This window comes from Vespa crabro, chromosome 2 (assembly GCF_910589235.1).
Source record: "Vespa crabro chromosome 2, iyVesCrab1.2, whole genome shotgun sequence".
NCBI lineage: Eukaryota > Metazoa > Arthropoda > Insecta > Hymenoptera > Vespidae > Vespa > Vespa crabro.
In genome coordinates, this window is record NC_060956.1 from 18,958,499 (window position 1) to 18,984,998 (window position 26,500).

A 26,500-nucleotide genomic window follows, 5' to 3' on the forward strand; every position below is an offset into this window, starting at 1 on the left:
GAGAGTGAGAGAGAGAGAGAAAGAGAAAATGAGAATGAGCTGCAATCCTTTTCGCGATGGCTCGATCTATCTCGCGAATAATTAAAGCGAATCGAGCTGGCCGTTCGCTCGTAAAACTAGGAAGATTATCGCGAGAATAGTAAACGAACGATCGTGCACGTCAACGACGACGAAGTTATACGAAGAAAAGCAAAGTGACGGGAGAAGCAAAGAGAGAGAGAGAGAGAGAGAGAGAGAGAGAGAGAGAGAGAGAGAAAGGAGATGAGATGGGGTGAGGAAAGGAGAAACGAGAAGAAAGGGAATAGAGGGTAGTACGGTCGGGATCGTTAGCTCGACATTTTGCGAGAAAAGGAACACGCGCACTGCGTGTGTTATTTACGGCTAGGTAGGAAACATTCGGAAAGATTCGCCGATGTTCACGATCGTAGGTGCGAAGGATGGATGGAAAGAAACGATATAGAATTCTTCCGGGTACGTCCTAACGGAGATAAATTCGTACGATTAAAGGAGGGGTAGGGGTAGAAACATCGAAGAAGGTTGCCCGGGTTTTATATCTTGGATAGAAGAAGAATGAAACATTGAGCTTTTAGGGTTCGTAGAAGTCGTCGAAAGAAAGAGATAAAGAAAGAAAAACGGATAGTAATAGAGTAAGAGAGAAGAACGGAATAAAAGGGAACTGTATTTCTTTCTCTAGTATTTCTATCAAAGAAAGTGTAGAAACGAAGCGCGAACATTTAGTATACCTGTGGATCAGAAGGAAAAGTACGATGTCATCGAATGGTGCAACGACATCTCCATGTTTAAGGAATGAAGTGAGACGTAGTGTCTGTTAGAAAGAACGAAAGAAGGAAGAAGGACAACAGGTGAGATCTGTACGTACGAGTGTAACGAGAAAAGCACGGTATTGGATGAAATGAGAAAAAGTAGAAGGAAAAGGGAAAAAAAAAGGAGGCATCAAAGGGAGAAAAGTCTTGGTCTAGAAAAAGAAATAGACAAAGAGATAGGAAAAGACAAAGAGAAAGAAGGGAAGAGAGAGAGAGAGAGAGAGAGAGAGAGAGAGAGACAAGAAAGTGTAGAAAGGAAGATCAGAAGGTGGTAAGACGAAAGTAGAAGAAGAAATAGAAGGAGTGGTTGGAAGGAGACGACGGTGGCGAGCAAATAAAGTATTCAGGAAGCAGCGAGCCCCGGGCGTTTGTTCGTAGATGTTAAGGGTGTCTAGCGTTACGCGCGAAAGGACTTGCGAAGGTGTGCCGCTACTGTTACTTGGATGTGTTGCCTCTTCGGTACAAAGGTCGACGCCACCGGGTCTGCTGTTCCTTCCGCAAGCGGGAGTAACCACTTGCCGCTGGCCGCACGTACGTGTACCGGCTGCTCGAAAAGGAGAGGCTAAGTGTAAGATAGAGAAAGAGAAGAAGAAGGAGATGAGGGAGAGAGAGAGAAAGAGAGATGGGGAGAGGGTAGTAGCCGCAGCAGAGACTCGGTTTTATCCCGTGGGATTCGATGTTGGAACCAGGGTGTTCGGGATCGGTTTGGATGTTCAAGAGAGACAGAGAAAATGTACAGCTTTAGATCGGTCTACCCCTTCTCGTCTCCCTTGTGGCCTTCCGTATAATCGCCCTCCAAAAGCCGGAGCAGCTTCTGCCGGTGGTAGCTCCCAACTCGGCCCTGGTAAATCCTCTATACCTGCTCGATGGAACACCCTGGCTAAGCCAAGGTCCGATCTACGATGGTGACTTTCTCGCTTTCAGGCCGCGAAAAGACTTTGGAAGACCACAGCTTCCATCTTCTTTTATTCTCTCCTATTTTTCATCATACCAACTTTATTATTTTCGTTAATCACGTTTATTGTTTTATCAACTGATATTCCAAATTGAGGATCTTTAAAAATTCGAATTAAAAACGTTTTCGAAACGTTTTAAGATCTATTTCTGTAATAGCGTATCTTCGAAAATAAAGATGGATCTTTTAAAAAGATCTTTTAAAAGATCCCCTTTCAAATAATAACGAATTTACTCTAAAAAAGACTGTAGATATATATTAGGTTAAATGGAATCGTGGAGTCTGCATCTTCCGAGTTCCTCACCAGCCTCAACTGACTTCGAATCTTGTAGCAAGTTCTTCGCGGATTCAGTTAACCGGCGCCTCAGCTTCCCTTCTATCGGCTTCCTACTCTCTCCAAACCGTTCTACTTTCCAATTCTAATCTGACCTTTGTGTCTACTTTGTAAACAGTCTGAAGGAAGTTTGGCGAAGATATCGATTATATGGTTCAGAAGCTTCCTTAAACTAACGATGGACATCTTTGCTAGTTAATCCAATAACATTCTCTCTACCTTATGGTATCTCGCGTTATGAAAGAAAATATAAAAGAAACAAATTAACATATTACGTATAACGATTATTTCTCTTTGTATTTAATTAAACAAACATATTCGAGTTGATATTCAATAAAAAATGCAACTGACGAACGATCGTCGAAGTCTAATTGTCCTATCGAATAACTCTATCGAATAAAATCAAGATCGAGGATGAAATAAGTATTAATATTCTTTGAATGGTTTCATTGATTAATCCAAACGAATGTTCAATGTTATCGAAAAGGAATAAAATGTCGATTAAATCGAAATATAATCGAGAGATTTACAACGTAAATAACGAAAGCAGATTGCATATGATTGTACGTGCACTATCGACGAATCGACGATTTCCGCTTCTTTTCCGTTTGAAAATTTAAATCGATGTGAGGTTAGACCGAGAGTTAATTAAATTAATGGGATGAATACATTTTTGAGCGCACTTTCTGCAGTAGGAAGCCATACATTTATCAGTTCGCTGACTTGGAAAAGAATCTCTGTCATTTGGACCGGACTAATTTTCTGTGAGGATAGTGTGTATGTTAGAGAGAGAGAGAGAGAGAGAGAGAGAGAGAGAGAGAGAGAGAGAGAGAAACAGAGATGGGAAACATCCGCCCGCGGCAACCTTTAATATCTATAATTAATGATTCCCTTTCCATCCCTCGCTTCTGTACACCAAACGAAGTTGCAAGAACCAAGAGCTTTCCTCTCTTCTTGTTCGAATACGATAAATGAAAATCATCGTGCGCGAAAGAGTGCATTTATACGTTTGCAGTTGAACGAATCTAGCTTGAAACCATTCCCGTTTTAAAATTCAGGTAATATCTTTCACATATTTATTTTCATTCCATTAAGAAAAATATTTTCATTTCGTTATTAACGATTCGAAAAGAAATTTTCTTTCTACGGGAAAAGAAAAAAGGAAAAGAAAAGAAAACGAAAAAAAAAAAAAAATAAAAAGAGAAGGCATACGATGGTCATAGATATGTATAGAAAGTATGGTATTATAGTGAAAGAAAAAAGAAAAAAAAAAGAAAAAACAGAAAAAACGAAAAGAAAAACAAAGGGAGAATTTGCTGCTTTCCCAGGAAGATGACCCTTCGATTTGCAAGACAAGCAAACTATAATAATCCATAGTATTAAAGGGTGAATGTTATCGTACAAGTAGTTATATCCATGACGTATAAAACAGAAGGGACAGCATAGAAAGAGAGAGAGAGAGAGAGAGAGAGAAAGAGGGAGAGAAAGAGAAAGAGTGAGAGAGAGAGAAACAAAGGAGAAGCTGGATGAAAGACAGATACAGAGAGAGAGAGAGAGAGAGAGAGAGAGAGAGAGAGAGAGAGAGAGAGAGAGAGAGAGAGAGGTAAAGAGAGATACAATGCGAATGGGTGCGTGCTTATCGTAGGAGAGGCAAAGGGGATGAAATAGCGCGAAGATATATATAAAGCGAGGATTATAATAAGCCGGGTTGCGTTACGAAATTGTTTCGTTCCCCATTAATAACGGCAAGCTGGATATCCAAACAGTCGAGCAAGCCGGCCACCCCTTTCGCCGTGCGACAATTATTATTACTACCAACAGGGGTGTCGTTTGCCCTTTCTAAAAGGCTAACTTGCCCCAGAAGAGATTCGGAGTAAAGTGTATGGTTTCTACTTGACGATCCAAAATTGTCGTGAAAATAATGAAATTAACGTTGAAAATGATTATACACTTATACGTGTAATAGAATTAATAGGGAAAAAGATGAATGGATCGATTACGAGATATTAAAAGGAAAAAAAAAAAACAAAAAAGAAAAAAAAACAAAAAAGAAAGAAGAAGAAAAAAAGCATATCGATATTTTTGACAATACTTCGTCTTTAATTTAATCAGTCCCGTTTGCTTTTCCGATAGACCAGCTGAACGGATTACGATAGAGACGACTTACAGATTTCATTTTCGTTATTTTATTCTTCATTTTCCAATTGGATTCAATCATGAACGATATTTTCTTTTGATCCTTTTTTTTTTTTATATAAGCCATTCTGATTATCGGAAGTCGAATATCGAAGTGGGTTTCAGTCAAAATCTCTTGAATGATAAGAGAGAGAGAGAAAGAGAGAGACAGAGAGAGAGAGAGAGAAAGAGAAAGTGAATATCGCTAGTGGAAGATCGATGAGACTCGTTAATGCCGCTTTTCGTCCTGAAGCACCATCTAGTCGCCTAATTAGCGCGCGTCGATGCTTGAGACATCAGGAAGGAATAGCTCGTTCACCCTCATTCACCATCTCCGCACATCCCCGAATCGTTATCGGATCTTCAATCGGCCCTGCTTGCCATAGCAATTTCTGCAATAGTAGCACACTGTGATGACTATGCGAGTCCATTGTTCCTATGTGCGATTAGGCGTGCGTTTCTGTCTCCATGTCCCATCTACTATCCTTATCTCTTAGCGAATGCAACGGGGGAAAGGGAATGTGCATTACAGTCGGTACAATGGCTAAATGTGGTAGGGGAATCCAAGGTGGGGGCTCCCGATACCGATTCTGTCGGTACTGTACTGGTAACGAGCCTCTAAGGGTCACATTAAACGTGTCTCCCATGGGACACGCCTTTGATATGTACATTGTTAGAAAAGTGAATCGGATTAATCGGTATCGCTCCTAATTTCTTTATGATTAGATTCTAATCGTTAAACATATATATTTCTTTTCTTTTCTTTTCTTTTCTTTTTATTGTTCGAACAAAGAAATAAAGATATCGTTTTAAATTTAATTAATATTAAGTTTTCATTCTGAGACGTTGATTTGCACAAATAAATTAGTTATCTCTCTCTCTCTCTCTCTCTCTATACAAAGGATCTTCTATATATAATCTCATCTTACAACTTACTGATACATAATACATACATGTACGTCTTGATTCACCTACGAGGTACACTATCAGAGTTGGTCTTCCCTTTCGTTAGGCCATTCGAGACGTCGTAGGATTATAAGCCCTAATCCGGAACTAATCGAGCCGAATAACATTTCGAAGACCCGCCGTTGATAATCCTATTATACCGATTGCAAGCCGTTTTCTCACGGTTATTCAATTTGGAACAGCTTGAAAAGTCGATGTCATAATGAACGAAAGAGAAAATGAATTGAAGTCAAAGTTAGACTGATGTATATTGTATTTAGAATTAATTTTGAAATTTATTTGGAAAATGTTTGTATATTCTTTTAGGATATCCGGCATTAGTAGATATAATACTTGTTAACATATTTACGTATACTATGCACGTATGCACGTATATATATATATATATATATATATATATATATGCATATATATATATATACATATACATATTTGTGTATGTGTATGTATATTCTACGTAGAGAAAGCAGAAGCGAAATTTGTCGGCAAATTGACGACAACTCGATCACGCGGCTGGAAACTCGTAGCGTGCTCGAAAGCATAGCTTTTGCCGGCGCGCCATAACAATTCGCTTTGGCGATGTGCCAGCGAATAGCGAGCGCAGGTGTCGTTATCTTGCCATCTCTATACAGTGGATCAGGCTAAAGAGCGGCAAATTGTAGGCGAGCCAAGCGTAAACCCAACGATGAGAGCTCGTTTGGTATGAACGTTAACGAAACCATAGACTTGTGTAGATTTTTTTTTTTTTTTTAATTCCATTTCAATGTGTTTTTTTTTCCCCTTCGCTTTTCCTTTTTTTTTTTTTTTTTTATTGCTAGATCGAAGACAAACCTCGAACGAGCAAGATGCGCCCGATGTTTTTTTTTTTTCTTCTTTTTTCTTTTCCTCTTTTTTCTTTTCTTTTTTTTTTTTTTTGTCATTTTTCAATCAAAACAATCGACGAAATTAATTTATATATACATAATGATAAATAATAATTACGTCACAATGGTAATTCAATACTTCATATAATTCATAAAGTTTGTCGTATAAAAGAAAAAGAAAAAAAAAAAGAAAAAAAAGAATACAGAATAAAAATAATAAAGTATTAATTCAAAAAGCATGTCTAACAGTCGGAACTAAAACGAGCCCGCTATACGGTTAACTATCCGTGCCTAGAGGATAGTTATATAGACAGGATGGGACGATCATTCTTGCTTCCTGTAATAACTTCAGTGTATACCGCTGCCGTACGAATACGATTGGCCGCGTCGCGTGTGTTTATACGGTGCGTTTGAGTTTAATCGCGTGGTTCGCTCGCGTTCGTTCGTAAACGGTGTGATACCACTGGCCATTGTCCATTCTGTTTTATTATCTTTTAAGCGCCAACGAAACAGGCCATTTTTCCGATAAATAGGTCATCCACGTTTTCCAACATTTCTCACCTGCAAAATGTCAACAAATTTATATTTCATATCAACGACGTCGGATAAAACGAAACGGGAGGGGCATTATTTTTTCTTCCTCCTTTTTTTTTTCTTTTTTTAATCGTTCGTTATTTCGATAATAAATAACGTCATTAACAAACGGAAAAAAGATAAACGTATGTGTGTATATGTATATATATATATATTGTAGGGAATGCTTCGTCGTTTTAAAGATTGGCTTAGAAAAATTTAAGTGAGCGACTACGTCGTTCCCACTTGCATTCGCTTTTTGTATCCTTCTCAATGGATCTTATTCATCGGTACGCTCGTAACTCGTTAGAACGTTCAATGGCAACCCACCTAGATCCCTATACAGCATCAACATAGAGAATCGTCGACTATATTAACTTACATCACCGCTTACGTCGACAACGAATAGAAGAACATAGTACTGGTGAACGATATAACGCGCATAATACAAGTTCCCCGTTGACAGTGAAATTGCCTTTATATCTAAAGTACTCGAGAGAAGGTAGAGAATAAGGAGGAGGGAGGAATGTTTTAGGTGCATCGTGTACCACGAGCCCCTTCACTTATAATTACACATTTTACTGCTCTTTCCCGTTACGACATTGCACTCGTAATCTTCATAGTCTCTCTTCTTATTCTGATTTCAGTGTAGTGTGCTACGTTGAACGAGTACGCAAGGACGAAGAAGAGAAGACGGTCAAGTTACGTCGTACGAATCACACCGGATTGCAAAATCGGTGCATACTGAAGCAGGTAATAATTCTTCGTAATAGATAAGAAATATCATTAAATTTCTTTTTGTTATATTTCTTTTCATCGTTCATCATCGTTGATAACGTACGAAAACTAATGATGGTATAGTAAGGCTTACCTACTTGCGATTATACTGCATCTCAGAGACAGCTCGGAGAAACGTGCCGCTATAAACCTTACGTTATCTTTCGTTATCTCGCGTTATTACATATGACGGACGTGTTCTAGGGCCCTTCCTATCGAGGCTGTTACACAGCGACAGATGTATACTTATCTCCAACAGTGAGATTCTCCTAGAGGACAGTGAGACTAGATTTAAATGTGATTACCGATATGAAGTGAGTTACTACTAGACATTAGAGAAGGAGAGAGAGAGAGAGAGAGAGAGAGAGAGAGAGAGAGATGAAGATAGAGAAAGCAATTGAACGAGTAAATTTCTATCGAATAAAATTTTGTACAAATATAATTGGATTAGAAAATTTGTTTTTAGACAGAGAATGAGATTATTCATGAAAAAATAAAAATAAAGATTTATCTTATACTTGTTTTAAATCTTGTCATTGGATAACATCGAAGATATGTAATTTTGAGATTCTTACATTATACGTTAACTTTATACGGATCATAGAAGACTTCTCTAGTGGTTACTGGAAACTGGAAACTGGAATTGTAATTTAGCACACGAAAGTGTTACCGTAAACCTACCATTTGTCCCAATTGTAGGGTTCCATCCCTTTGGTGGGTCAGTAACTCTCTCTCCCTCTCTCTCTCTCTCTCTCTCTCTCTTTCTCTCGTATAAAGCTTGAAATGTCGAATAGACGAGATTACGAGCGAGTAACGAACGTACAATCTTCGCTATACACTCGTTAATAATTCTCATTTATTTTCGAGAGACGAGCGTTCGTAATACGTGAAAATTTAACGGCAGATCATCTTTTATTCTCTTACTTGAAACACATATAGTAGAGGACTGTTCTTAACTCTAACTTTTAAGATCATTCATTCCGAAGAGACATCTCTTAAAAGAGACAAACAAGAAGAGAGCATAAAAGAACTTCAACATCGTTTCTTCAAGTATTTCTCTTGAAGTTTCAACATCAACTTCGACGAAAGGATCAACTTTGAAATAGATTATTTGAATATTTTCATTTATTAACACTATTATATATTTCACGATTCTTCTTCTTCTTCTTCTTCTTCTTCTTTTTTCTCTTTATCTCGTATTACCTACAAACGATAATCAGATCTCGTAATACGCTATTACGTTACTTTTTCTTTTTCTTCCTTTTTCCTTTCTAATTTCTCAAAATATCTAACGTAATAAGTTATTATATCATAAAAAATGAATGTCACTGTCAATGACCTCCTTGAACTTATATCCAGAATTCTCTTCTAGAGATTTTATGCAGGTACTTGGAACGTGCAATGTAACCAGAATAAAAAAAGTTATTTTACGACTGCAAGACGCCGTAACAGTTGTTTTCCGAGAAATTATATAGGTCGGTTGGTGAATCTTTTCTCTTTCTAAGAAATTTAATGGGCCAACGTACACATACAAAAATACATGTATGAGGATCAACGTTTCTTTCGTTATATTTTACAACAATACTTTTACGCGACATAAATGTATAATAAATCGGAACCGATCGTTTGACGATCGTTTTGTTTTCTATGTTTATATACCACATATATATACATACACACACACACACACACACACACACACACACACATAAATATCAATCACCAAGACATTTATCAGCTCATCGAGAACAGTTAATAAGGGATGGGCAGGTGCTACTTTGTCAGCGACGTTATTCCGATGGGTCTCGCGTGTAATCTTGCTAATGTTCATCCTATCACGTTCGCTCGCGACGATAAATCCGTAGTATCTTGCCCGAAAGCTCCTTGATATCGGCATAAGATACTATATATAGTCGGACTTTGTTGTATACTCGACCATCGCCGCACAGATGGCTCGGTTCCGTCAAAGGATAATCTTGTTGATTTCACGAGACACAATGCAGTTACATCGTACAGATTGGTGAGCAGAAGGACTCTATTGGATCACCGATATCCTTTGTCTCGGCCACTCTTTCAAGTATGTCCGCGGGACAAAACCCCAGCTGCTACCATTTCTTTTCTCTCTCTCTCTCTCTCTCTCTCTCTCTCTCTCTCTCTCTCTCTCTCTCTTTTTCTTCCTCTCTTCTAACTCTTCCTCATTCTTTATCTCCCTCTGTTTCATTTCTTTTTTTAAAGTAAATTATTCGAGAATCCTAACGAGCTCGTCCCTCTGGACAATTTTGTTTGCTCGCTCAAACTGTATCAAGCATATCGATTCCTTTTTTCAAGCGGTCAACATTGGTCAGTTGCCAACCTGCCGGCTCTGCGAACGTTATGGAAATTAACCTCTCCAACGTAACAACCACCACCCTTTCCCCTTTTTGTCTCGTCGAGATATTGAATTTTTTTCCCTTTCTCGATAGGATCGACCACCGCATCGTACTTTCGCATTTCATCGTCTACCTGTCTTACCAAGAAATCGATCGTTAGATTCTTTGATAATAATAAAAATAATAATTTTTTCTTCCTAACCTTTTCGAAATAAAACAATTAATTGTTCGATTTTATTAAAAATTATATATCATAAATTATTATTAATATCTTACTTATTAACAAAAAATACATGTACGTGTTTCTATCTTTATTTATGTATATATATACATATCACTATGTATTAATTTAGACGTGTGCGAATTGATGTCGTATTTCATTTCCTTTGATATATAACACTTCCTAATATGAAATTAATTTCAAAGAGAACTAAGAAATAGTATGCAGAACGTTGCGAACTTTATAATGTAATCTATGGGTTCGGAACTAAGTTGGGTTAATTTGTGAACTTGGCTGAATTCGCGAATTGATATCACTCTCTCTCTCTCTCTCTCTCTCTCTCTCTCTCTCTCTCTCTCTCTCTTTCTTTCTCTCTCTTTCTCTGTGTCTCTGTTTCTCTCTCTCTCTCTTTTCAATCCACCCCTTTTATCACCTCCTACGTATACGCGAATTACAAGTTGGGATAACTTCGTTTCGAAAGAATAAGACAAATTCGCCTTCTTTCGAACTTTGAACTTCCCAATTTTTCTCGGACTATCGCTAATTTTCATCTGAAATTAATTTTTTCATCGTCTTCGAAGAAGCGACACCCAAGAAAGAATCGTTAAAGAGCTCGCCGTCGATCGATTAGCCGAAAGATTTATTGTCTCGGTAATTAAAAAAATATCCCAATCGTTTCGGCATTGAACAAAAAATTTCGCCCGGCAAACTTATGAATTTTCCATGACGATTTTAAATTTATCTTAAAACTAATGAAGAAAAAAGAAATTGGCCATCGATAACTGATTCTTACGTCATTCCTGAACGATTTTTCAATCATATCTTATTAATTATCCCAATTGATATCTCATTCTTGTCTTATTTTAAAATACGATTTTAATATTTTCTTAATGATCGACATTTGAGATGAATTGAATGATCTAACGAAAATAGATAGAGATAGTAATTGTTTAATCGTTTGAAATTTCATAAGCATATGGTGAATGAAAGCATTTATGTTGCTTAATACGCATTGTCGTTCATGACATGTGAAGAATTGAATTGAAAAAGATAAAAAAAGAAAAAAGAAGAAAAAAGATAACAAGAATAATAATAACAATTTGAAACGAAAAAAAGATTTCAAATAATACGTGGAATATAAAATCATTGATAAGTTTAATAATTCAATCATATAAGATTCCATTAAGAGAATATGTAAGTTAATCGATGAAATTGAACTAAGAATTAAGAGAAGAAGTACGACAGCTTCTCTATGTCTCTTGTCACCTTTCAAGATCCCAGTTGAGAATCTACCACCCCTCTTCCAATTTCTCTCCCTCTCTCTCTCTCTCTCTCTCTCTCTCTCTCTCTCTCTCTCTCTCTCTCTCTGCCTCTGTCTCTGCCTCTGTCTCTGTCTCTGTCTCTGTCTCTGTCTCTGTCTCTCTTTTCTCAACAGCAACCGTAGGGTTGTATCGAGCTGGTGCGGTGAGACTCGCACGGCATTCGGCATCATCGTCTTGAATGGTGACAAACGGCATGCACCACGAACACACAGTCGCACCGTGGCCTGCAACTCCGGCCATGAGGGACGCTGCAGCGCGCGAGCAATGCGGCTGCAACTGCAAATGCAGCCGATGTACGGTTGACAGAAGCGCTTACGGAGGCGAGAGATCGTCTCTCCTTCTCTCTCTCTCTCTCTCTCTCTCTCTATATATATATATATATATATATATATATATATATCTATCTCTAGTTTACTCTCTCGACCTCTTCTTCTATACAGAACAAACACATAGACATACATATATATACATAGATATTGAATGCAGTACCGTACACATAAACTGATGTATATAAGAGAGAGAGAGAGAGAGAGAGAGAGAGAAAAGGAGAGATATAGTGAGTTAGAGATAAATAGAGAGAGAGAGAGAGAGAGAGAGAGAGACGTCTATATACATTTGTATCATCCATCTCTCTTAGTCAGTCGGTGCAGGAGATCGCACGGGTCGCCGTGTCAATGTGTTTGTGTACACTATACACACATATATACATATGTACGCTTTCAGAGTCTCCAAATTTCTCGCGACAGAAGCGAAAGATAATTACGGGGTAACGTTATTTGATAGTTGCTACTAAATATAATTCACTCTAATTGTTAGGGACGAACGAGGCAAGCGCAACGTCCTTAATTGGTAGAAGCTCGTCGAACGCCCGGCCAATCGTTCACGTTTCGCACGAGAGATCGATTCGGAAATTAATTTCCGAGTCTTCTTTTCTCTCTCTTTCATTCCTTCTCTTTCTCTCTCTCTCTCTCTCTCTCTCTCTCTCTCTCTCTCCCTACGATTCTAAACGTCATAGCGAATAACTCGTATTTCAGCAAACGTGGTACGGCAGCTCTAACGGCCGGAGTCGATGTGCTCGATCGAACGAACGGCTGGTTAATAAGTGGCGTCGATTTAACGTTAACGACGCAGGAAGTTGAAATTAATTAAACGTTGCAGTTTGCGCGTACCTATGAAGCAATACGTAAACAACATATACTAGCATTCATAACGTAGTTCAGCTAAGAGAAAGTATATGTGTTTATGTATATATGTGGAGAAACGTTTGCGACTACATGTACTGTAAAAGAAGTATGAGATTGTGTGGGTACATGTATATGTTTCTGTGTATTTGTGTATCTGAATGAGTGAGAGAGAGAGAGAGAGAGAGAGAGAGAGAGAGAGAGAGAGAAAAGTGATTCGTTTACTGCGGTGCGTTTTCCATCCTACCTCACTACGACTAGTCTCGACGTACCCCAATTAATTTATTACTCGCGAGTAATTAACATTGTTATTTCATATAAAACGCATATTATTATACATCACGGCATAATTTCGTGCTCTAGGATTCTCACGTTCAATATTCAATAGCGTACATAGATCATGATGATAGCTATTAAACAATAGAACGGGGGGACACATCGATAAGTATACATTTAAACGAGAAACGTGCAAGGTGTATTATTGAATTTTGAAATGCAACATCAATATCGCTTACCTAGAAAATGTTAATGATGCTCAATTGCATGCCACGACGAAAATAATTCCCGATTAATGCAAATAAAGGACAATAAGAAAAGAAAGAGAAGCAGAAAGAGGAGAAAGAGGAATAGGAATAGGAAGAGGAGGAGGAGGGGGAGGAGTAGAAGGAGGAGGAAATTTCGTTAGAGGCCTAAAGTTAGTTATAAAAACGATACTGGAACGGAAAAAAATCGAAAATGATGAAATGTGAGTTATCACGACGAAGGGCGTTACAAGATCAGGATTCGAAAAGTTAAACGAAACCAACTGGCATTCAATGAAACTCGATAAAACCCAATTAAACGTAACACGCCCGGTTGGTTAGACCTTTTTCCACGATTCTCTTCGTTTCTTTCTATCTTTTTCGCACAAACTCATTGCGGCCTCGAATAGTCGTATCTCTCTTTCTCTTCCTTTATCTTTATGTGTATGTATGTGTGTGATATGTATGTGTGCGTGTGCGTGTGTACGCGCGCGGGCACATCAAGAGATGCACTACATATACTTATATGTAAAGGTGAATGATAGCGAGATATACACCGTAAAGTTTTGCGAAAGCAAATGTTCTTTATCTTTTTCACTTTCTCTCTGTCTCTCTCTTTCTCTCATTCTCGCACGTACATACGTTTTCGCGTATGTTAAGGTGTCCCTTCTATTTGAGGGTGTGCGTTCACGTATCTGTGTAAGCGTGGCGCATACATAGAGAGAAAGGCACATAGCGGAGCATAGTCCCCAAGCATAGTCTCAACTCGACTCGAGCCGCTGAATCGATCCGCGAGCCTTCCCCCGTGCGCACTCTGCGCCCCCAGAACCAGCCAACCATCCCACCCCTTCCACTCTCTTTCTCCCTTCGTTTCGCCTTCCTTCTTTCTCTCTCTCTCTCTTTCTCTCTCTCTTTCTCTTTACCTTTCTATCGCTTATCTTCGTCACCCTTCATCTCTCTCTCTCTCTCTCTCTTTCTCTGTGTTTCTTTTTCTTTCTCTTACTAACCTTTTCTATCCTCTCTTACGCGTTCCCCACATCGAAACCACCCCATCGTCCAACGCTGGTCACGCGAACGTTCGTCTCAAAAATGCCCACCCTCTTCTACTTGTCTTCTACCTCTTCTTTCTCTTCAAACTCTCGCGAGAATTTCTTCGATAATTCTCTCTCTTTTTTTTTTTATCCTTCTTTGTCTCGACTAGGTTCTCGACCCTCTTTTATTCTTCGTCCTTTCTTAACTTTTTCTTTTCTTTTCTTTTCTTCTTCTTCTTTTTCTTCTTCTTCTTCTTCTTCTTCTTCTTCTTCTTCTTCTGAAAGAATGAAAGAAAGAAAGAAAGAAAGAAAGAAAGAAAAATCGCAAGGGTAGTAAACGAAATCGAAGCAATCCAAAGAACGAGGCTCGAGGCGAGAAAAAGAGAGAGACAGATAGAGAATAGAATTTAAAGGGAGAGTGAGTGAGAGAGAGAGAGAGAGAGAGAGAGAGAAAGAGAAAGAAAGAAAGAAAGATACACGTTACGATTTGTATCGCGCGACGGATCGCAAAGTGCTCGTTTGCATTGCTGATGGTTGTCGATTCGAAGGGTGGAATTCACAAGCTATGCCGTTTCGTCGCTCCTTTTTTCCTTCGGGATACCTCCCAACTACTCGCCTCGGGCCTTTTTCAAGGCCATCAGATTCATCGATCGATCGAATGGTCCCATTCGGAAAGTTCGACCAGAGAAAAGAAAGAAAGAAAGAAAGAAGAAAAAATAAGTAAATAAAAGAAAAAAAAAAAAAAGAAAAAGAAAAAGAAAGCTCTTGCCAACGAATTCGAATCTAGATTATCCCCTCTTCTTCTTTTCCTTATCGTTCTTTCTTCTTTTCTCAAATAACCTCGTTTAACGTTTTAACGAACCTTTAATCCTTCCTCGTAAACTCAAACTTCCGCTCTCGTAAATTCGTCGAAGAGAGAGAGAGAGAGAGAGAGAGAGAGAGAGAGAGAGAGAGGGAGGGAGGGAGGGAGAAGATAAAAAAGAAAAAAAAGAAAAAGAAGAAGAAGAAGAGAAAAAAAGTAGAAGACGAACGAAGTAGAACGAAGAGAGCAAGTCATTCGACGGATTTAATGGTCAACGATCGTTATGTGTGTCGTTCGAATCGTAGTCGGATTAACGAACTTAACTATCCCAAGTGTGGGTCCGATGTATGGGTTGACTATGTATAGGGGAAGGACCGTAAGGGGAATGAGTGAGGACTAGAGAGGATCGTCGTTGTCGTTGGATGAGAGGAGAGGTGATCGCGAAAGAGCGATAACACGGGAAGTAGGTGGTTTCGCGCAGTTAAAGTGTTACAAGTTGTTTCAGTAGGAACGCTCTAAGATATAGGAAGGCTGCTTGCTTTTTGGTCAACTTCGAGAAGGGAAGAAGACTTCGGCTTGGCGATAAACAGGAGTTTTCAAACTTCGAAGTCCCGCGAGAGCGCGAAAGATAAGTTGAAAATTTTGATGGAAAGCGCAACGTGCCCGTTGAGAGAGAGAAAGAGAGAAAAAGAGAGTGAAAGAGAGAGAAATAGAGAGAGAGAGAGAGAGAGAGAGAGAGAGAGAGAGAGAGAGAGAGAGAGATAGAAATAGGTAAGAAGGGAACGGAGATTTATTTCTTACGTATTCCAAAACTTCTTACCGAAGCTGATAACTTTCATCCGGCTCGTATTTATACGGAGGTTCGTCCTAAGAAAGTTATGACAGATTCCAGCGTGACTTCAGAAAATACTCTTACTTCTGGGCATCACGCTAAATGTTCGTGCGTTCGAGAGAAAAAAAAGGAAAGAAGGTAAAAAGAAAGAAAGAAAGAGAGAGAGAGAGAGAGAGAGAGAGAGAGAGAGAGAGAGAAAGAGAAGAAAAGAAGTAATAAAGAAATGATGAATCCTTTTCATCGCGACACAAAAAAAGGGACTTTCTTAGACGATATAGTTCGCGTTATGGAACATAGAAACTTGTTACTTTTCTTTGAAAGTTGATTACCGAGAAAGAGAAAATATATTAATAAATAAAACTTTATCCAATTCAACAAGGGGGTAAATAAATAATTACCGTCGTCTATAATTAGTTTCTAAAAGTATTTATCGATTATAAGAGAAATGTTTCTGATCGTGATTTGTTGGGAAATCGGAAAGGACCATTCGGACTTTGTGGGAATTGTAGAGAGGGAATAAGAGGCAGAGAGAGAAAGAGAAGTAGGAGTAGAAATAGAAGGCGGGATGAAGTGCCGAGGGATATCGACTTCTACGATGAATTTCGGGTGGAATGGTTGGGGGGATATTCGAAGGTGATGTTGGTAGTAGGAGAACGGTAGAGTTCTGCCCTCCTGTCTACCAGAATTTATAAGGATGCTACTGTGTGTAAGCCACGTGTACGCTCGTACGTATCTGTGAAAAGGGATACATTTTCCGAAGTAGAATCGGGAGTGTAACTTTCGTATAGCTGACCGACCGTACGCTCGGGGAAAAGGCTTTTTATTAATCCGTTAACTCTATGAGGAAAATGGTTTATATACCTACCCCTCCAAACCCCCCCCCCTCCCCCGAGTATTTTTCTTTTTTTCCTTTTCTTTTTTTTTTCCTCTCGTATCACGCGAGAAAATCCTTGCTTCGTCATTCGTCCTTGATCCCTTAATACCGTGCTCGACGCGGTCGCATGAACAAACGAACGAATGGACAATGGTACTACTTTCATTTTCCTTTTGAGTCTAACTCGGTGAATATTCTTTTGTCGTTTATAAGTCACACTTGTATATTTATTTAAGTTACTGCTCTTTGTTTCTTCTTTTTCGTTTGCTTTCGTTTTCTTATTTTTCCTTTTTCTTTTTTGTCTTTTTACAATTGCGAATGCAATGGAAGAAGAAGAAGAAAAAAAAAAAAAAAAGAAAAAAAAAACAAAGAAAAAAAATTGAAAATAGATTCGTATCAAAAATAATTAATAATATTTTATTTTGCATACGGTATATTATAATTTTGTTAATCTTTAAATGAATATTCAAATGAAAATTCTCTCTCTCTCTCTCTCTCTCTCTCACTCTCTCTCTCTCTCTTTCTCTCTCTCTCTAGCTCTAGCTCTATAAATATACTAAATGATGTACGTATTGTTAGGAGGAAACAATCATCTATGTCTTATAATTTCACTTTTCTTTCGTTAAAACTTCTCTCGTATTTTTTCTAAAGTATTTTTTCCATCCACGATTTCCTTATAATTCTGTATTTTCAACGATAAGCTCGGCCGATAGATTCGAACGATCGGAATCTCATCGAACGCACTTTCACGGCAAGCGTGAGCGTCAATGGCATACTCTGAAGCATTCCCCATTCTATTTTCTACCGCACGTTTTCCTTCGGCATAGCAACAACGTAAGTCCATTTTCTGCAAAACTGATATCCGTTTCTTCTAAAGGAATATCACTTTTATAGGAAATGGACTTACGCTACTTCCATCTCCGATCGGGTCTATGGTCATGCGTATAACATGGCACAATCGAGTCTACTGTTCTTATCTTCTTCCTTTTCCTTTTCCCTTTTTTTTTTCTTTTTCTTCCTTTTTCTTTTTCTCTATTTTCACGAAAATATCATCGTCACTTCCGGTCCCTACGTTTCCCTTTTTCAATCTTTAAACTTTTCACTTTTATACCTAATACGGTTTGCCATTCGTGTTAACAAGTTTATACTATACGTGTACGTTTATGTAGATACGTGTATTTACTTGTAACACGCAGCATCTTTCGTAAGAAGATCCAACCGATTCAATTATGCAAGTGTCTACGATAGGGAAGCTCCTATCCTGATGTTATCCCCCTTAACGTCCATGATTTGTGTTCCCGTTCATCTCCCGCATGAACGTGCTCGAATATCCATGTTTGTCGTGCTTCACTGGGGAAACTATTCTAGATAGTAGCATTTAATCGTGAAAATCTTTTCTATATCTTTCACAAAATAATGTTTTGTAATAAAGATTATATACACATAAAGTTAATAATTTTACTTCGATGAACCATTATAGGTTTTATCATTATCACGTTTATTTAATGTGTCGAGATAATACGTAAAACGCATCGATTTCGATCTCTTTAGTTTTCTCTCTTTTTCCTTCGAACGAATTCGCATATATTTTATTCTTTTCTCTCTCTCTCTCTCTTTCTCTCTCTCTCTCTCTCTCTCTTTCTCTTTTCCTGTTTCCCGTCGAGTTAATGCATAAAGCCGTTAATAGAAATGAAAATCAATATTTGCCACGGGTACCCCGACGGCGGTATTTAAAGATAAAATCTCGAGAGCTCAGTCCCGTTTTTCTCCCTCGTTAAAAGTTTATCGGACCATTTCGCGTACGGACGAACGAAGATCGAAGCAGTTTCGCGTCTCCGCCGTTTCGTGTTGGAAAACTGAAAGAAAGTTTAAAAACGTTTCGTTGTTTTTGCAAAAGTCTCTTCCATGAACGACGTCGCATCAATTCAAACTGCTTTGCCACTTTATCTGCCTGTCGATTGAAAAATACCAATAAATAATTGCGCACCAATTATAATCGACAGATATAAATATATTTATTTACGATCGAAAATGAAGACAAATAAAAAATAATGGAAAAAAGAATAATCGACCAGTCGAAAATTACTACACGTCTTTTCTCTCCTTTTCTATTGTTCCATTTCTTTTTTCTTCTTTTTCTTTTCTTTTTTTCTTTTTCTTTTTTTCTCTCTTTTTTTTCTTTTTCTTTTTTTTTTTTTTTTTTCTTTTTTTTTATGATCAACTTACGCATTTGAAGTGAACAAAATTTTATTAATAAAACGAATCGCCCATGTACTCATCTACGTACCTATCCCCTACGTGATTTCATTTACAAAATCTCGCGTAATTACAAATTTCGCGTATTGGGATACGAGTAACAATGAGTCATTTTTCGGCCGGATCTATTTTGTTCGTTCGTAACGTGTTTCGAATAAAATGCTCGGCAAAAGTCGTTATTTAAAAATAATTAATTGGAAACCTTACGGTTCTTCATAAAGCTATCCTCTTCCGTACACGCCTACCTATTACGTTTTACAAAACTCTTTTACTAGAACGCCCTCTTTAATTTGTACTGGCATGAAAATATTCATCATCGTCATATGTCGATTTACGCACGAAATTTGGGTTTCATTTTAACGAATCGGCGAGCGTCCATAAAGATTACAGTGTCGAGCTCGTGCTTAATTATCGTTGCGTGATATAGAACGAAATGAAAGCATTGGAACGTATCTGTGAAGCGGGGTAAAGGACGGCACGCAGAGAGAGAGAGAGAGAGAGAGAGAGAAAGAGAGAGAATGAAAGATAGAGATAGAGATAGAGATAGAGATAGAGAGAGAGAGAGGGGGAGAGAGAGAGCAAGAGAGATAGAGAGACCTTCGAACAAGTGGACAAAACTCTTCGATTGAAATATTCCATTGGAGTGATTTATCGAATGTTCTATAGCGAGCCACTTCGAAGGTAACGGAAAAACGAGATATTGATTAAACGTAAATCGTATTAAAACACCAATATCTGCAACGCTTGTTCGCGCGCGTGCAATGCTTTTTACAAAAGGTTACTGAGAGAAAGAGACAGAGAGAGAGAGAGAGAGAGAGAGAGAGAGAGAGGGAGGGAGAAAGAGAGAGAGAGAAGGAATGAGGATAAAGTATCTCGTTTTGCGATAAAATACATCATACGCTTAAGACTTCTCGATATAATATTTTATGGTAATAAATATCAGTTCTGACGTAGCGGCCTGTCGACTTTCAAAACTATAATAAAGAGTTTTCACGAAAGTGGTAGATATCATTCGACTCACGCAAAAATTCTTTGACGGGTTTCGAACAAAATGACAAGGTCAAGAACGCGAACGAAGAAATATCATCCATCTTTTTTATTATATGTCGTGAGAGAAAAATAAAAAAAAAAAAGAAGAAAAAAAAGAAAGAAAAAGAAAAAGAAAGAAAGAAAGAAAGAAAAACCCGTGAGAAAAAGTTTCATTTTATTTTTTACGTCTTTTTCTTTCTTCTTTTTTTCCTTTTTTTTTCTTTTTTTTTTTTTTCTTTTTTCCTTTTTTGTTCCTTCATTCGACACTATTACGAAGTATCAATGAAACTTAATTTCGTATAATATCCATTGTTAGATTCTTAATAGAAAATTACTACAAAACAATTAGCGAATGACGAAGTATGACAATCGGATAAATTTTCATTTCTTCTTCTTCGTTTTCTTTTCTAATTTTTCTTCTTTTATTATTTATTGTTTTTCTTTCTTTCTTTTTCTTTTTTTTTGCTCTTGTTTTTTTTTCTTTTCTTTTCTTTTTTTTTTTTTTTTGTTTTCTTTTTACACCAACAAGACTATTTCATTGATAGAATAGGTTAAAAGCGGACGAATGAGCACGGAAATCGGCTCGTTCGAATGAGCCCGGAGGACTCGAGTGCCCATTCGGTATGGTTCCATCCATTGGCAGAGAGATTCGCCGATATGACGTTAATACATCATCGCTTGTCCCATAAACGTATATATGGCAGCGTCGAGTGGAGGTATTCACTTCGATCCGCTTGTTCGAACCATTACGTATTGAAACGAAGCCACTTATTATCTCTTCGTGAAGAGAAAGAAAGACAGAGAGAGAGAGAGAGAGAGAGAGAGAGAGAGAGAGAGAGAGAGAGAGAAGGTCTCGCAGTTATGTTCGATCTTTTTCGTATTTTTATTCTATTTTTTTTTTGCTTTCTTTCCTTCTCGTTCCTTCTCTCTCTCTCTCTCTCTCTCTCTCTCTCTCTCTCTATCTATCTATCTCACTACACGATCGAACAAAATTACCGTTATTACGGCGTAACGCGAATAATGGTGTAAACAGCAGACACGCTGCGACCGAATCGATACGTGCGTTCGTATTCGATAGAGACGTTAACGAGTATTCACTCCTTTGGAGTTAAATTCTACGTTATTTTTTCATCTATTTTTCTTTCTTTCTTTTTTTTCCTTTTTTTTTTTCTTCATTCTTTTTCTCTTTTTTTTTTTTTTTTCTTTTTTTTCTTTTTTTTTTGGAATAGGAAAACTAAATTTTACATAGAGAGTCGCGAATTTACGAGTAACGAAAGTTTCATCGAATGAATCAAGGAGAATGATTAATTTCTAAAATTATTTGTACTTTTAATGATTAATGTTCTTCCCTTCTTTTCTATTTCCTTTGTTTGCTTTTTATTTAAATTACTTAATGTCACGACGATCACTTGTTCGTGTTGTTATTATTATTATTATTATTATTATTATTATTATTATTATTATTATTATTATTATTAACGACATGATTAATATTCCTCGTTTAATTTGATTATTAAACTATTATAGTACATCGACCTTTAGAATATTCTAGCGAAAATATAAGAACAAGAATCGAGATTGATAGGGAACTAGGAAGAGGAGCGAAAGTCGATTTTACGCGTCGCTGAATTATCGATAAATATCGACGTTAGAACGGGGCTCGCTTCGATAAGTGCGCGTACATTGTAGGTATATAATTAACCCTCTGCGGTCTGACGTCCCGCACGATACGTTGTGGTGTTGCGCGTTCGCCAATAATCTTATTACTCCGTAATTTACTTTTACTACGTTGCGTGATTCGTTCGGTTCGCGGTATAGTATGTGGGGAAGAATGTAGAGAAAAGGTGGTCAGAAAATTTTACAACTCTTTTCCTTTTTTTTCCCATTTTCTTTTTATTCCTTTTCTTTTTTTTTTTTGTTTTTTTTTTCTTTTTTTAATTTTTCTTTTTCTTTCTTCTTCTTTCTTTTGCAAATGAATAAGGTGCAAATTAAATTAATTATTTCTTCGTGAGCATGTGAAAGAATCTAGTAAAAGTAATACAGTCATTAAATATTTAATCACGTTATTATATATTTAATTATTATTAGATACTGAATACATAATAATGCAATTTACTTACTATTACGTAAAATATTATTACATAATACATAATACATAATATTGATTTACTTGCTATTCCATAATATATATATATATATATATATATATATATATATATATATATATATATATTACGTTCGCAAATCGAATATAATTACATTTGAAAAAGATCATTATTCTTCGTATACATACGTATATAATATATCATTAGCATGAAAGAGAAGGCGTGAATTACGTGGGCTATCAAGTTGAAATCGCATAATGCCTACCATTTAGAGATATCTCGGAATTTCGGTAACGTTCAACTCTAAATTCGAAGGTATTCCTTCCTTGAATTTCTATTCGTACAGGCGGCCATGCAGTGCATGATCTAAGTTTAAATATAGTTATGCCGCTTTACATGCAAAATACCGGGTGCTTTCCTTGCATCCTGAGATACTCAGCTACCTTATATGTACATACATATTAGATACATACCTATGCATGTATATATATATATATATATATATGTACATGGGTGTACTCGTTCGCACACTTTGAAATTACAGAAACGGAACAGTGTCTAAAGTCTTTGGTAAGTACGTTGCAATGCCGTAGTAGTTATATCGAAGTCATAATAATCGCAATGATCGTGACTATCTTGCGAAATGGTCGATATTATTATACCTCTCTAGTCATCTATATAATGCCCTCATGATGAAAATGATCTATCTTTCGAATTTAACGAACGAACGAAATTGATAAGATCTTCAATTAATTATTATCCAATGTACAATCGATTATCACTTCTTTCGCAATAAGTATATATATATATATATATATATATATATATATATATATATATATACATACATACACACATATAAAATTCTTTAACAAAGCTTAAATATATCTACCTCCCAAGATAATCCAAAATAATTAAAAACTTTAACTGGTTAGAGATCTCGTGGAGCGAGCAGCGTATTATTAATTAGAATCAGATTAGGATGATTTTATCAGAATAAGGATTAACCTTTGCTCGTCGGATAAAATCTCGAAGTCCATGAACGATTTTTCTTCGTAACACACGATAGTTATCGTCATTGTATTTTCAGAACTAAATTGAATATTTCAGATAACGATTTTTTTTTTTTTTTTTTTTAAGTAGATAAAAATAAAGAGAAAAAAGGAAAAAAAGAAAAAGAGAGAGAATGAGAAAGAGATAAAGAGCAGCATCCGTGATCCATTAATTTGGCGAGAAGGTTGGTCGATTGCATTTACGTGACTTTCTCTATTTCTATCTCTTTCTATCTCCCTCCTACTCTCCCCCTTCTCTCTTTCACACGGTAGATTGCGTAAGCCCCAATTATTAGAGGCTCGCAGGGAGCCCTTAACACGGACGATAAACGGTTGGACGAGTTAACTCGCAATAATAACAACCACGTAGCAGTGCTAATGGGCACTGATTCAGCGCTATTTTGACTCGTAGCCGGTGGGTATAATCGCACAGCTTGCGATTTTCGAATCTCAATAAACGTGGAAGCCCAGCAAATTATCCCTCCCACCCACATAACCTACCTCCTACTCTTCCTTCTCCACCTTCACCTCTATTTCGATGTTTCTCCTCTTCCACCTCCTCCTTCTCCTCCTCCTTCTTCTCATCCTTCTCGTCCTCCTTCCTCCCTGACACTCGACGAGTCGGGTAAATGCTGAGTATTTAGGACTCGCAAGTTTCGCCGTGTAAACCGAGGCGAAGCTTGACTCGTGCAAATATTTGATTTCTAAGTCCCAATGAAACACCAGCAGCACCAACGCCAACCATCGCCAGCATCCTTCTCCTCTTCTTCCCTTCCTCCTCTCTCTCTCTCTCTCTCTCTCTCTTTCTCCTTCTCATCCTTCTCCTCTAACTCTGGTTCTCCTTAGAGAAAACTCGCTTTCACAGTCGTTCCATTCCTTCCCTTCTATAGCATTATATAGCACGTATTTAAACTCGGGACCGATCGACGGTTAAAACATTCCGCGTACGTTTCTATGGCGTCCGCGTTACTGAAAATCATATTATTTGGAAAATTGACCGCGGAATTAATGAGGAAAACTGTATGACCTGTTCCCGAGGAAAACCAAACGAAATCCAACGAATAATGAATACTTTGTTTCGTTTGAAACGTTTGCATTAGCATTTCATTCTAATTTAAAGTTAATTAGCATATCTTTTTTCTAATTTCTCATTTTATATCCGTCAGAATCGGAGATCTAGTTCGAATTCAATTTTACGTTCTTATAATTAGAGAAAATATAAAGCAATAGAGGAATATAAAGGAAGGATGGATACATTGATAATTCGAACTTTGAAATTCGATAGGAAAATAAACTGGTTGGATTTACTTAACTGATTTTAATTAAAAGTGAACTATGTTCGATATTGATGAAAAAATTAATTCAAGTTATTTGGAATGAAACGTTGAAAGTGATGTCGACTGTGAAAGGATTAAATTTCCATTAGTTCGTAAAATGTATAAATAAAGTGATTCAAAAGAGCTTTGCGTTTGTCGATATATAAATATTTGTAACTTCGGAGTTTTCTCGTCCCTTCTATAAAGTTAAAGAAAGCTGAAAAGGGAGTCGTCGCGTGGTGATTTTTCTAAAGCCGCAAAGATGAGACCGTCTTTCTAATCATATCCAAACCACCGAGGTTATCGAATCTTTTCAAGAGGGAGAATACGAATAGAAAACGCGACCCTCGTTCGATGAACACCCCTTCGAGTTTTCCGTCTAAAATCCTTCGATAGTCGTATAATATACGTATGTAGTACACACGCCCACATACACACGCACATATATATATATATATATATATATATATATATATATATATATATTTATGCGTATCTATATACATATGTATATGTATGCACAAAGGGGACTAGTAGGAAGAATAGAGGGATGGAAAGCAACGGTGATCTTAGTGAAAACCTCCCCTTCGTATAAGCTAAACTGAATTAAACAAACAGGGATAGTCCTTCCACCGCAGTGACCGCAAGTAATGAGTTTCATGGACGATCTTGGCTGATTATTCACTATTCTCTCTCTATCTTTCTTTACTCCTTTAATAATATTGTCCCATCCTTACGTGTCATGCTTTTATCCATAAAAATCCTCTTGGATTTAAACACAGTGATCGTACGTTATAAAGATGACGAAAATAAATTATGCTTTTATTTTAGTTGTTACAACGAAAATTAAATAATATATAAAACATCGTAAAGAAATCTATTTCATTCTGCGTCCTACGATTTATTCTCAGGACGATTATTAATCGATCGGAAAGTTCCTCGCATATGATTGGGAGGAAATCATAATATTTCTAATTATTATTTTTCAACATGATGTCGAAAGAACGATAACTCGACGGTCGTTTCATTGCAACGTGTAGTGATGAAAAGGGTGGTTTCATTTGACGCTTCTGCTCATCCTATTCTTTCTCTTTCTTCTGTATTAAAGTTAATTAAACAAATACTAACTCCATAGCTACCATCGCGAGTGATACATTTTATGGACGATTCTGCGAAACACATTTCCCTCTCTTTCTCTCTCTTTCTCTTTCTTTATCTCTCTCAACCCCCATTTTCGTATAGCGTGTGGATGCGTTAATCCCAAGTCCCGGCTAACCCTCGTGGTTGAATGCACCCGGCTAAAAGCCACTACCACCACCACTACCACCACCACCACCACCACCAACACCACCACCACCACCACCACCATCACTACCACTACCACTACCAGTACCACTAACCATTACCGTCACCTCCAGTAGCAATAGCAGCAACTACGACGAACACCGACACTAATACCGTCGCCATTCATCTGGGTGCTTTTCCTACCTCCACTTCTTCCCTTCGCCACTCCCAATCCAGGCAGCTCCGTTCGACGGAACGTTCCATCCCCTTCTCTGCTCTACTCCACGTTACACCCTCCTCCATCCCTGACAATCTCTCGAGAACACAATAGATTCCTGTAACTACCCCTATCCACCGCACGAATCGAATGCCTGTTTGTGTATTCGAGTGCATGGTTATTTGCCGGACACTGTTGCCATATACACCTACCTACATCTCAATAGATATACTGTGTACCTATCTGTCTCTCTCTCTCTCTCTGTCTCTCTCTCTCTCTCTCTATCTTTCTATTTCTCTCTCTCTCTCTATCTCTCTCTTTCTTTCTCTCTCTATGTATGTGTAAGTACAGACGGGATATCTCGCGGACCTCCAAGCGATATGAATACTACAACGATTTGGTGTCTGCTACACTTACGAGCGCGCTATCCAACTCTATATACGTGATTGTATCTGGTCTACCTCGTTACCGCCATTTGTTTCATACTTCGAGAAAATACTCTATAGAAGTGTATAATAACTAACTTTAATCGATTCACACGAAATCTTGAATTTTCCAAACTCGACTGATAGTATATTATATATATATATATATATATATATATATATATATATATATATGA

General features: G+C 37.5%; 1 protein-coding gene across 3 annotated transcripts in view; it reads left to right on the forward strand.

The window, feature by feature from the left end:
* LOC124421652 overlaps nt 1–26,500 on the forward strand; it is a 255,894-nt gene that overhangs the window by 56,280 nt on the left and 173,114 nt on the right. For all 3 annotated transcript variants that reach the window (XM_046957082.1, XM_046957081.1, XM_046957083.1), the window contains one exon: nt 7,338–7,443. The gene's annotated coding sequence lies outside the window, so the exon portion shown is untranslated. The remainder of the gene's footprint in view (nt 1–7,337; nt 7,444–26,500) is intronic.